Source organism: Rhipicephalus microplus, chromosome 2, assembly GCF_043290135.1.
Source record: "Rhipicephalus microplus isolate Deutch F79 chromosome 2, USDA_Rmic, whole genome shotgun sequence".
NCBI lineage: Eukaryota > Metazoa > Arthropoda > Arachnida > Ixodida > Ixodidae > Rhipicephalus > Rhipicephalus microplus.
The window spans coordinates 230,245,970-230,258,520 of record NC_134701.1 but is presented as its reverse complement, the minus strand read 5'-3'; the positions used below and the strand labels follow the sequence as shown (position 1 = coordinate 230,258,520).

Below are 12,551 nucleotides of genomic sequence, written 5' to 3'. Positions count from 1 at the left end.
TGTGGTTGCGTCGGGCACGTAGCACGCTATTGCAATCGTGTGCAGCAACCGCAGGTCGCCTCCAATTTTACCAGTCAATCGAGCCGCTTTTATGACCAACCGCCGCCTACGTCACCGTCGTCCCGCCCCGCTCCATCTACCCGCCGTTCACATTCTCCGCGACGTCGCTCACTGTCGCCGATGCGGCCACGTCCACTAGATGGTGACCAGGAAAACTAGTCGTCGTAGTCCACGAGGCAAGGGCTGCGACGCTGTCGAACTGCGGAAGCCCTCAGGAAAGCCCATCGAACGTGATAGACGTGCTTGTGGATGGTGTTCGTGCATCTTCCCTTGTAGATACTGGAGCTGCCGTATCCGTCAAGGACGCAAAACTTAGCCGAGTACTGAGGAAAGTGACCACGCCATTTTCCGGGCTCTCCCTCCGTACAGCCAGCGCCCAAAGCATTCACCCTACAGCGATGTGTACAGCCCGCCTCATGATTCAGGACGTGATGTATGCCGTCGAATTCATAATTCCTTCATGCTCTCACGACGTCATCCTAGGATGGGATTTTCTCTCCCGTCACGACGCTGTCATTCATTGCGCACCAGCAGAAATAGAGCTGACACAATTCTCTTCTTTGACGCCGGCCGACAGTCCATCTGCGGCAAGCAAGTTACTTGTCAGGGACGACACGCAAGTGCCTGCAAACTTGTCCGCGGCGGTGTCGGTCTACTGCGCAAGTCTTTCCGACACCGCTGCACTCCTCTCGCTATCTCATCGTGTTTTCACCAGAAAAGGCTTGCTGGTTCCTTTCGCGACCGTGCAACTCACTCACGGCAGCACCACTATTTTTGTTCTGAACTCATCCCCGTACAGTGTTAGGTTGGTAAGAGGGGAATGTTTCGGCAGCGTGGAACCCATCGAAGACGCATAAGTCATGGATCAACCTGATGACTCGCACTGCCGAAGTTCCAATACGCTTAGTGCTGTTTCTACATCTGTTTCATCATCCGCTGATGTATTCTGTCCTTCCATTGCCGACAACCTTACGCCGGTCCAGCGCTCCCAGCTTCTGGCCCTGTTGGAAGAATTCCTCTCTTCTTTCGATGTCGCTCAACCTTCTCTCGGCCGCACATCCACTGTTACGCATCGCATCGACACAGGCGCACAACCACCACTATGGCAACGTCCATATCGCGTATCTCCCACAGAACGCCGTGTAATAAACAAGCAAGTGGACGACATGCTGCGCCGCGATGTTATTCGACCCCCTAGCAGCCCCTGGGCATCTCCTGTCGTTCTCGTCACGAAGAAGGACGGTTCTGTGTGGACTACCGACGCCTCAACAAGATCACTCGTAAGGACGTGTGCCCACTACCGCGTGTAGATGACGCGATTGACAGCCTGCAAGGAGCCGAATTCTTTTCATCTCTTGATTCGCGCTCAGGGTACTGGCTGAGGACGCTCGACCGAATACCGCTTTTGTCACTCCCGACGGCTTGTACGAATTCAACGTCATGCCGTTTGGGCTGTGCAATGCGCCCGCCACCTTTGAGCGCATGATGGATACCGTTCTGCGTGACCTGAAATGGCACACATGCCTGTGCTACCTCGATGACGTCGTCGTTTTCGCTCCGGACTTCTCCACGCATCTGCAACGCCTGCGGCATGTTTTAACGCGTCTGAGTGGCGCCAGTCTGCAACTGAACCTAAAGAAGTGCCAATTTGCAGCTCGGCAGTTGACAATACTCGGCTACGTCGTGTCCAAGGACGGAATTCTCCCCGATCCAGGCAAGCTTCGGGCCGTGACCGAGTTCCCCAAACCGACATCCGTCAAGGAACTGCGCAGTTACGTAGGACTGTGTTCCTACTTTCGGCGCTTCATCCGAAACTTCGCATCTATCCTATCGCCGCTGACGAAGCTCCTCGGAAGTAACGGACCTCTCCATTCGTGGTCATCACACTGCAGTGTGACGACGCATTCACAACGCTCCGTCGTTTGTTGACGTCACCTCCCATACTTCGCCACTACGACCCTACGGCCCCTACAGAGGTACACACGGATGCCAGTGGTGTCGGCCTCGGCGCTGTCCTTGCGCAGCGCAAACCAGGGCTCCCGGAATATGTCGTGGCGTATGCAAGCCGTACGCTTACAAAAGCCGAGACTAATTACACCGTCACCGAGAAAGAATGTCTGGCAATCGTGTGGGCCCTTACCAAGTTCCGACCTTATTTATATGGTCGCCCATTTGATGTAGTCACCGACCATCACGCACTATGCTGGTTGTCCTCATTGAAAGATCTCTCAGGCCGTCTCGCCCGGTGAGCACTTCGCCTGCAAGACTACGACATCCGCGTGCTGTACCGCAACGGAACGCAACATGCTGACGCCAATGCCCTGTCGCGCTCTCCCTTGCCTGACGACAATGCCCACGACTCAGCGTCTCACCTTGCCGTTTCTTCCATTAGCATTCATGCCGTTGCTACTGAACAGCGCAAGGATCAATGGATTGCATCACTGATAGACTTGCTGACTGATTCATCCACTCCATCCACCCACGCGTTGCGTCGTCAAGCCCACCATTTCGCCGTTCGCGACGACCTCCTCCACCAACGCAATTACAATGGTGACGGCCGCCAGTGGCTACTAGTCATACCCCGCAGTCTGCACTATGACATATGCGAATTCTTTCGTTCTGATCCGCACTGTGCGCACTTTGGGGTATCGAAGACTTATACCACCGCCTTCGCCAACGGTACTTTTGGCGCGGCATGTACCACTACGTGCAGAAATTCGTTCGCTCCTGCATAGGATGTCAGCGCCGCAAAGCTTCATCGCACCTGTCGACGGTAGGTCTGCAACCTCTACCTTGCCTTGCCAGGCCGTTTGGACGTGTTGGCATCGATTTGTATGGGCCACTTCCACTGACGTCGGCTGGTAACCGCTGGGCCATTGTTGCTGTGGACCACCTCACGCGATACGCCGAAACTGCCGCTTTTCCCGCGGCTACAGCGAGCGATGTGGCCTCCTTCCTGCTCCAACGATTCATGCTGCGACACGGGCCACCTCAGGAACTGCTCAGTGATCGAGGCCGCGTTTTCCTGTCTGAAGTCGTCGAAGCCATTCTCAAAGAGTGCAACGTTGTTCACCACAAAACTGCTGCTTACCACCCGCAGACGAATGGCCTCACGGAACGCTTCAACCATACGCTCGGCGACATGCTCTCCAAGTACGTCGCCGCCGATCACACAAATTGGGATGACATTCTACCCTTCGTCACCTACGCATATAACACCGCCCCTCATAGCACTACTGGCTTTTCACCTTTCTTTTTATTATATGGAAGGCACCCGTCGCACACCATCGACACTTTACTTCCGTACAAGCCAGATCCGTCCGAGTGGGCGCCTATTTTTGCTACAGCCAAGCTTGCTGAAGAGTGTCGAGAGCTTGCAAGGACCTTTACAGCGCATGATCAAGAGCGGCAAAAAGGCATTCGCGCTGACACCAGCACTACTGCGCCCACGTTCCTCCCTGGAGCGCTCGTCTGGCTCTCGATCCCTACCACTTCAACTGGCCTAATCTTCAAAACTATTGCCCAGATACGAAGGCCCCTACCGTGTCGTCGAACGCACTTCCCCTGTAAATTACTTGATCGAACCATCTTCGGACATGCGCCGTCGAGGGCGCGACATTGTCAACGTGGAGCGCCTCAAAGCCTACCACGACCCGCTCATAGTAACACGCTGTTAGGTCGGCAGGCGGCTCCCTCTGCGTACCCGGGGTAGTTGTGGCGAAGCCTTCGAACAATGGGTTGTCCTCTCCAGCGCCTTCTAGGGGGTCGCCCTTTTATCAAAAAGAATAGCAGCTCGTGCAGAGAGTCAGTACCCGCATTGACTGTCGCTGTCAAGCATCATCGACAAGTGTCCGCCAATAAACGTCTCAACAATATATATATATATATATATATATATATATATATATATATATATATATATATATATATATATATATATATATATATATATATATATATATATATATATACCGCAGGTTCGGATCCTGCCCACGGCAAGTCACCTTTACATCCACTTTTCTTCCTTCACATTTACCTTACAATTCGGTTTAATAACCTCCCCTATATACCTTCCTCGACATTAATGTCTGTTAGATTTCATTAATATTGTGTCTAAACACGGAAAAACGAGCCCTCAAGTATACTCTTCTTTCCCTTGTGTGTATATATATAAATACACGCCACTTAGCGCGTCCCACGCACCCCTTACCCTGATCTATACCGACAGCCGAGAGATGTCGTAAAGAAGCACACCTGTCCTTTGACAAAAGACCTGTAGCGTAAATAGCCACCTTCTCTTTTTGCCTCCCCGTCGTTTACTGCTCCGATCCCCTGTGCTGACATTTCAGACGTCAGCCACTCGCACTAGACAGATGCGGTTAGCAATAAACTTTATCTTCATTTAAGACCTTTATTCATTCGCTTATACGATTACTTAAATAAACAGCCACTTAATACGCCCCCTACGCTTTTCGTTTGTTCTGTTGAACACCTAGCAACATCGAAAATGGTAAGGTGTAGTACAAATATCTGTGTCAGCATTATACGACTAGCTTTGCAGCGCTTCCAGAAAGGGCAAAAATAATTTTATAAGCCTTTTTTAAACAACCTTATAAGCGGATCAAATAAGAAAAATATTCAGCCTGCTTTATCTAACCAGCTTGTATGCATCTTTCGCAATCTAGCACAATGAACAATAAGCGAAAAAATCAATCAAGTTAAAGAGACATGGTTGATTAAAACGTTATTGTCATTAATTTCATAAGCATGAGTCATTAGCAGAAGGGGGAACAATGGTGGAAATTGCAATTTTATATTTCCAGCCAGAACCACAGCACCTGCATGTCAGTATGGCGTCAGTGTTTCGAAGTCCTTTATCGCGTGTCGGCCACACTGTCACGACGAAATTTCCCGAAGCTTGCTATGTTAAGCACATGGTATCGACAAAGAACTATGTATTGGCCCCAGCAGTGGCCGTCAAAACCTGTGAGGCCAGGGCGAGTCGGTGCCACTATTGCCGCGACTATGGACTAGCAGCCCTTGTATTTTGTATTTGCGCGTTTTTTTTTCTGCTACCAAGCGTCGCGTCTCCTCACGGCGAGTTTTATGTTCTGAAAGCGTAATCTACAGCCCCGAGAAAAAAAAAAAAACAGATCGTTTTCGTTAACTTCCTGCGCATTCAAAGGGCTGATGATGATGATCATCGGGCTTTAGCGTCTCAGATTAAAAAGCCTTAAAGGGTGGTGTCGCTTTAGCCACCGGCTTTAAGGACTTTGAACTGAACAAAAATTGGAAAAACTGACATAACCTCAAAATTCGACTCGGAAGATGCCACTGTTCCATAACACGGAGATTATATTCCGTATTTTTTGAAGAGCTGGTTGTATTTCGATGGATTTTTAGCGCACGGCGGTTGCTCGCGAACGCGGGCCGTGACGTCACATCTTTATAACTCACCGAGGTGCATGCAGGAGGCACCTGCTCTTGTCCTGGTCCTCCTTTTCTAAACCTATCCTTGCATCCCACTCTTTCCCCTTTTAAAAAAGCGCTGATGCTTTGCCCCAGCCGGAAGCATTGATCACTGCTGTTGCTGTTCATACCGATTCTGGGAACTGAAGCGGAAGATGAGCGAGTCGAGAGACGCGGGAGATGACTGGCATTGTTGGCTTGCCAGTTTCGGGCGAGTCTGACGTCACCTATAGTTCACGGCGCTGCCGCTAGAACGGTAGTTGGTGAAAAACGCGTTATGAATTGATTATCTTCCGGTAGTTTCTGCTTGGAATGAAGGTTGTCTTTATCGCTTTCAAGATCCAATCTATCGATTTGGCTGAAGAAAATATCGGCGGCTATCCTTTTAAGAAGAGTAGCCGGGGGGGGGGGGGTATTTTTAAAGTTTTCAGACGCCTCTCTGGGCCCTGCAATAATTTTTTGCGCTAAATATAGGAATAACCCCCCAAAAATGCACTGCCAAAGTTGTGACGTCAGCCTTTGTAATACCGTGCGCCGCCCAGCACGGTGGAGTTTGTTCTCTCCTATCGAAAGGTGAATAGACGTTTTTACAGGGGACAAGAAACACCAGCTTCCTTGTCTGTGGCGGGGGTGTGCAATGGCTGGCGTCACAGCCTCGGCAGTGCATTGGTGAGGGGGGGTCACGCTTGTGTAGCACAGCCCAAAGGGGATTATGGCGGCGGCCAGGGCACATACGAACACTGACCCCCGTATTCAGAAACGCTCCTCGACTCGAATTCCATCCTTCACTTGACTGAGTTGAGCACTGCGCCGCTGCTCGACTGAAATTGACGCTGCGCTTCTCAAGAACTACTGCAGAATATTACCGATATGCAGTGACTCGGTCTGCCAACAGACGGCGCTCCCATCGGTTTTTTTGAAGTCGAGGAGAGCTCTTGAGTGAAGGAGCGTTTGTGAATACGAACACTGACACGAACATACACAAGGTGTGCTTCCCTTTCCGCTCCTTCCCCTTTCCACTCACGAAGAGCATTTCTGGCTACGCCTCTTGCAGGAGCCAACGTTCGGACAAGCGCTCTATTCTTCGCTGTCTACGCCTACGTAATTGGTTGTCTCGTGGTGACGCAACCTGGCGGCGGAGAACGATAACACTGTGCCTATAGATCGCGACTTCTGAAATTTTAACAGCACGCAGTAAAAAGAGGCAGACACTAAACGCAGAATAGTAGCCCTCCTTGATTAAAAGAGGCTCACGCCACTAACGCCACCCGAAGCGACGCACGGGTGCGATTCGGGCTATAAAAGCAGCATCGGGTAAAGCGGCAGCAACATCTCGTTGCGATAAATACGACAAGTGAAGGAGCGTTTGCAAGAGCCTTTGTTAGAAAACATTCGCACATTCGAATCAACGCTTGTGGAATTCACTCAATCTTCTCACTTCTTCGCAGTACAACGCCATACCTACCGAACCAGCACGATAGGCAAGAGGCTATCCCATAGGAGAGAGACAGAGAGCGGAACCTCAGTTCCCTTGACGTTTTTGGCTATCTGTCGATGTCACACAATCACGACTGTGTTGTCCTGTGTCCTTTTCTTTGCCGAAGGTACAGTAACTGGCGTAGCCAGAAGGCGGGGGTCTGTTGGGTTTTCAAACTACACTCCCCCCCCCCCTCCCCTGAACATTTTAACGCGACAGCGTAGAAGAGCTCGTGTCGCAGAAAACCCGTCGCCGGCCCCGTTGGTTGTGAGCGAAAAATCGTCTGTGCGTCTATGACCGAAAAATCGATTACCGAGAGCCGCGAGAGGCCGCTACTTGTCCACGCGCTACTACACTGACAAAGCCGCGCATTCGAAGAAAAAGGAAATGTGCTCAAGGTCACGAGCCGCAGTAGTTACTTTGCCCTGCCACCCCTTCCTGCTTAAGATTCCAGCGCTTTCGTCGGGACGAGAGAAGAGATAATGCAATTGCAGCACGCGACAAACCTTCAACTCCACTCGCACTGCACGGATTCTTAAAATTTTCAGTTTTGCATGTGTATACATGCATATACACATACAAACACACGCCCGAAGATATATAAAAGGTAATGAGTATAACCCCCGCAAAAAAAAGAAGGAATATAAAAGAAAAATCTATTTACGCCCTTGAAGACAGCGGGCATTCTTGAACAGGTTATGATGTCCGATTTCCAACGTTATAAGTGAGCCGATCCCCGAGGCGGTGCGTTCTAACAGAAAGACTTCGCCAAGTCACTAGACTTGAACTATACCATACTAACTCGCATGCTATAACTGGTAATGTTGCTTACCCGCTGTTATGCAACCAATGCTGTCTCCCATTCATTTCGATACAAACATAGACTGCAAACGTTCTATAATTTTTTTTCCCGAAGTGCACGATAGATCGGAGAATCGACTGGCTTCCTTCAGCACACACAAAAAAGCGATGAATATACAGTTACGTGACGCTGTACACGCACACAACAATTCGCAAACATCTCCAGCTACACGTTCGATCAAAGATTTAGACTGCAGAAAAATTTCAAATTTAGTTACAGTATTGTGAGCTACAACGTCCATGTTAATATCAGCAGTTCAACATGCCCAAAACCACGACATAATTATGAGGCACACCGTGGTGAAGGGCTCTGAAATCTTTGACCATTTGGTGTTGTTTAACGTGCACTGGCATAACACAGTACGCGGACCATTAGAACTTTGGCAACAACTTTAGTGAGCAGTTGCGAAACTTGCATCCGGCAATCTGCAACCTCCCCTTTCGCAGCTGCCTGTATTTTATTGAAAGGTATACGGACAACGCATTTGAGACTAAAGAGACCGGAGAGCTTACGCTGATATGAATGTGCACGTCTCACGAGATAACTCCCAGCAAGATAAAAAAAAAGCGCTCGCTTTTAAAAAAATATTTCTGTTCGGACTGAATGTTTCAGCGAATTATTGGGTGACGCATGCACTCAACTTCCTTTCACGGCATTTAATTGCGAGTGTCTTTTTTTTTTGTTTCCGAACACGATGCGAAATGTGTAATTTATTTATTACCATTATTACCATTTATTTATCATTAGAGCTCTTGGTTTATGTTAGCCATGTAGACAGATTAATTGCCAACATCGATACAAGGGCAGTAACAGCGAATCGACTACGAGCGTGAACGACTGGTCGAAAGGATGGCGGTGACCACTGCGCTATTTCCCAGCATTCAAGCATCGTACAGGTTCGGACGAATTACTTGAACATAGACTATACAACACCCCCAAAATACGTGGCGCTGTCTTCCAGCTATATTATTTTGCTGCGGATGCTTTATTACGATTCAATGACTACTATACCGCGAGACAACCAACAAATACGATAACATGCTAGTAGCTGTAAAATACAAGATAACTGAAATACGGGGGGGGGGGGGGGGGGGCAATGCGATCGCACTAGGCATGCACTTACGAAGATTATGTCTCAAAGTAAAAAATATAAAAGAGGCCGTTAATGCAATACGAAGCGTTTAGCGGGGCAAGTACCTACAAATTTCCATTTACACTTGCGTACAGCGCTTCGACATGTGCAAGAATTGTCGCGCACGTCAGGTGCTTGCGTAATGTGCGCGTCACAACGGCAGCAGAGACGATATGACAGGCGATCTCTCCACTGACGAAAGGTTAAAATATTCTTGAAGATGATGCGGTGTATGTATCAGTGTCATAACAGTCACTAGAAAAGAATGCAAGAAACTGGCAAGCTGCCACTTCCACGATAATGACAGCGAGACTAGCAAAAAAAAAAAAAGGACAATCACGGCATTACGCATGCACTTGGCGACATGACGCGCCAGTCCTCGGAGCAGCTGGGTCACCATTTACACGAGCGTTAAGATATGCGAGATCATAACACAGCGCATGGATATTACTATACAAGATTCTGGAGAGAAAGGGACCTGGAGACCGCGAGTGAGTGTGTAATTGGATTGGATAAACTTTTATTTGGTCCTCCAAAACACAGATCACTGTGTTGCGGGCAGCTCCCACGTGGGGACTGAAATGCCAAGCTCCTCAGCCGCCTCGCGGGCTTGGTGGACAGTTCAGAGCTGATCTGCCAAGGATGAGCTGCGGATTGCCGCCTCCCATCTGGCAGTGAGTGTGTAAAACCCGAGTCTTTCTGAACGAAACCAAAGTACGCGGGTAAAGACTATCAGCTGGGAAAAAGCCCTTTAGTGTGCATCGGTCAGTCCACGGCCGTCCATGAGGGCACTTGTGACGTCTGAGTACCTCGTTGTGCCCCCCCCCCCCCCCCCCCCCCTCCGACACGGGGCCGTGTTTCGCAGGCCTGAAAGGGGGAAGGACACATCTCTCACTGCACCAGGATGTGGAGCAGAAAAAAATATATATATTGAAATGTCACAGACGCAAGACGTCCAATGTCGTCTTGCTCCAGCGCGAATGTCTCAGTCTGTCCCGGGAGAAGCGAGCGCCTCGACTGTACCACAATCGCATCTTAATTTCATTTTTTTGTTGTTTGATTGAAAACGCACAAAACAATGCGAGACGGCAGCCTACGCCAAAGTTACCGGAAGCTGCCAGAGTGCGCCTAAATTGACTCCGCAACGTGTTATCTCGCATGCTTCGATCATAAATATGTTTGCGTAGTTTGGTCTAATTCTTGTGCCCATAGATGTACCGCTACCTTAAACATAATGTGTCCCATCGAATTCGAAACTGTTCACAGGTGAATATGAGTAAGAAAAAGATATCGCCGGATGAGATAGTTAAGATCTGCTAACAAAGAAAGAAGTTGCGATTCACTATGGTGCCGAATTAGGAAAATGTCGTCGATGGACCGCTCATAGTAAAAGGAAATATTTTCAGTTTGCATAACATTTTGTTCAAGAAACCCTATAAATATGTTTGCGTAGTTCGGTCCGATTCTTGTGCCCATAGATGTACCGCTAAATTGAACATAATGTTTCCCATCAAATTCGAAACTGTTCACAGGTGAATATGTGAACGAAAAAGAAATCGCCGGATGAGCGTTGTTAAGATCTGCTAAGAAAGAAAGAAGTTGCGATTCACTATGGTGCCAGATTAGGAAAATGTCGTCGATGAACCGCTTATAGTAAAATGGCTTATATTCACAGTTTGCAAAAAATTTCGTTCAAGGAACCCCATAAATTTGTTTGCATTGATTGGTCCGATTCTTGTGCCCATAGATGTACCGCTAACTTGAACATAATGTGTCCCATCAAATTCGAAACTGTTCACAGGTGAATATGAGTACGAAAAGAAATCGCCAGATGAGCGTTAAGATCTGCTGAGAAAAAAAAAAAAAAGTGGCGATTCACTATGCTGCCGAATCAGGAAAATGTCGTCGATGGACAGCTTATAGTAAAATGACTTGTATTCACAGTTTGCGAAGCATTTTGTTCAAGGAACCCCATAAATATGTTTGCGTAGATTGGTCCGTTTCTTGTGTGTGTGTGATGCGCTTACTTAAGATTCTGCATCAGTTAAATTTGGTGTAAGCAACATTACGATCAACGTCAGGATCCTGGTTTCTCAAAGGGGTGCAATTCCCTGGTTACGATGCAAGAAGAAAACCTAGAAAGTTATTTCGGCGCCGCAGTGCGAATGGTTCGGGTCTATTACATCCAGTGTTTAAGGCTTCTTTACCGCCGCAGTAGATCAGGTGCGTTATGCTAATTCAAAAATCAGCTGCTTGGCCAAGAGCTATTCACGTTGTAAACAAGTGCAACAACTCAAACAAAATGGACTCACGGTTTAAAAAAAAATTGACCGCTTCCACACGTAAGTTTTCGGTAACTATAAATAACGCCACAAACAGGTGGAACATCGATTTGCATGTTGGAGTTGCGTTCTTCTGCTGGCGACACGAGGATTGCCAAGTGATTTTCGCAAGCATTGTTACGAACTGTTCGCCCTACTCTGCTGGGACGATTGCATCTGGCACCCGGCAGCTTTTATTTTGGACGCGGGGTTAATTGCAGTCCGTCACCAAGGTTAAGTTAGACATTTGGACATTGTCGTACCTGGCACCTTAACGCGATTTACTTTCTAAGCGCGCTATGTTCATCGCGACGACGAACGTTAGAGTAAGCTTCTCGACGGCTCCGTCGACAAACGACCAGGTAGTGCCGTCAATTTCGCAACCGGGAAGCCAGTAAAACAAGGAGACGCCGAGGGTGCCACGAGAGCAGTTCAACAAGCAAAAAGAAAACTTGCCCCTCGAATTATTCTAAGACTTGAACCGCAGCCAGACCTGGGACAGACGCGTTAAAGTTTAAAAAAAGGACGCGCGCTCTGCTCGTTCTCGGCGCACACTTAAAATCCACGAGGTATCAATATCACGACGCAACGTTCTCGTCTAAGTGGTGGGAAAGGATTGAGCAGCCAGCGACTCGACTAGAGCATGTTCAATAGGGTTCGCAATCCATGCCGGTGTGATTACGAGGCTCGCGATCAGATACGAACACTTCAGCAGCCCGCTAGCTGGAAATCACAACCGCAAACGATATTAGAACGACGAAGGCGTTTCACTGCCGCACTACTGGGCACCGGCTGTTTCACGGGTGCTGCACCGGCTAAGTCAACATTGAGCTAGAACAACAAAACCTAATTGCCGAGTATATATAACAACAAGCGAGGTAAAATGGAGCACGGGAGCGCTTTCCTGTGCCCCGCTACGAGTAGCAAATAACGTAGCGACAGAAACTCGTCGGTTTCCACGGTTAGAAATTTACGCGCGCTCGGTGGAGTGGCATAAACACGGGTTCACCTACCGAAAAGGAGAACCTCGAGCGATTGTCCCGTTGTGCCTGCGGTCCTCGGAGGCGACAACGACTCAGCGGACGTCCTTATCCTCGCGTGACACCAGTTTTATGGGACCGGCGACCCAGGGCACACCGTCGGAGGACCAGCGAAGACCGACCACATGGCAATCACGATGCACTTGTTGCTGCTGCAGCGGGCGGCTGTTACCCGCCTGGAAACCGGAAC

At 48.9% G+C, this 12,551-nt stretch overlaps 1 protein-coding gene across 5 annotated transcripts in view; it reads right to left on the bottom strand.

Moving 5' to 3' along the window:
• The window catches only part of NaPi-III (Na[+]-dependent inorganic phosphate cotransporter type III), a 93,590-nt gene extending 81,039 nt beyond the window's left edge, over positions 1–12,551 (bottom strand). For 2 of the 5 annotated variants that reach the window (XM_075877075.1, XM_075877082.1), the window contains exon 1: positions 12,335–12,549. The gene's annotated coding sequence lies outside the window, so the exon portion shown is untranslated. Of the gene's footprint in view, positions 1–12,334 lie in introns of all 5 variants that reach the window. The other 3 variants (XM_075877118.1, XM_075877108.1, XM_075877113.1) reach the window with 3 other exon arrangements.